A 1,418-nucleotide genomic window follows, 5' to 3' on the forward strand; every position below is an offset into this window, starting at 1 on the left:
TTGGTCATATTGTGGTTGCCTAGGGTGCTATCAGATGAGGGTTCTGCACCGTTACTCATTTGTGCATTAGACCCATTGTTAGTGACATCATAGGTCCAGTTTAATTTGTGTTAGTTCCAATAAGTAATATTAGAGTAGGGTCCTTTTTAGTATGTTTTATTCAATGGAAGGGAAAAAATATGTTCATAAAATATAATATTCCTATATATAAGAATTTCATGTGTTGGTGTCAAGTATCACATATCCTTTTACTCATTTTTCATTCCAAGAAACACACCCTTCTTGGACTTATGATCAAGTTTCTTTCTCTAAGATGTGAGAGTGGCAGCGTAGCAAAGGCAACAAAATGCCTTAAGGTGAGAAAGATTAGGTAGTTTGCCATATAGAATCTTAAAGGGGTTGTCACCAGATAGGTAGTTACTAGGTTGTCTATTAATCAAGTGTACAACATGAGTCATGGCAAAGTTCCAAAAATAGTAAGGTAGATTAGATTGAAAAACTAAGAATCTAGCAAAAACTAAGTATGTGTTAGTGCTTTCTTTCAACAACCTCATTTTGTTGGGGTGTTTCAACACAACTAGTTTGATGTTGAATTCCTTGTNGGAGGAGGAGGAGGAGGATAGGATGAGGATGAGGTGGATGAGGATAGTATACGGATAGGATGAGGATGAGTAAGTGCATTAGGATGGGGATGATGATGAGGAAGAGGATGAGGATAGGATGAGGACGAGCATGAGGATGAGGACAAGAATATGAATGAGGATAGGATGAGGATGAGGATGGGGATGAGGATAGGATGAGAATGAGAATGAGGGTAGGATAAGGAACAGGATGAGGATATGATGAGGGCGAGAATGAGGATGAGGAAGAGGATAGGATGATGATGAGAACGTGGATGAGGATAAGGATAGGATGAGGATGAGGATAGGATGAGGACGAGAATGAGGATGAGGATAGGATCAGGAGGAGGATCAGGATAGGATGAGGAAGAGAATGAGGATGAGGATAGGATGAGGACGAGGTTGAGGATAAGATGAGGATAGGATGAGGATGTGAATAGGATAAGGATGAGGACAAGGATAGGATGAGGATAGGATATGGATGACGTTGAGGAAGAGGATGAGGATGAGGATAAGGATGAGGATGAGGATGAGGACGAGGATGAGGATAGGAGGAGGATAAGGATGACGATAAGGAAGAGGATGAGGATAAGTAAGAGGATTGGATGACGATGACGATGAGGATGAGGATAGGATAAGGATGAGGATGAGGAAGAGGATGAGGATAAGGAGGAGGATAGGATGAGGACGAGAATGAGAATCGGGATAGCATGAGGATGAGGACGAGGATAGGATGAGGAGTAGAATGAGGATGAGGATGAGGATGAGGAGGAGGATGAGGATGAGGATGAGCATGAG

This window comes from Lupinus angustifolius, chromosome LG06, assembly GCF_001865875.1.
Source record: "Lupinus angustifolius cultivar Tanjil chromosome LG06, LupAngTanjil_v1.0, whole genome shotgun sequence".
NCBI lineage: Eukaryota > Viridiplantae > Streptophyta > Magnoliopsida > Fabales > Fabaceae > Lupinus > Lupinus angustifolius.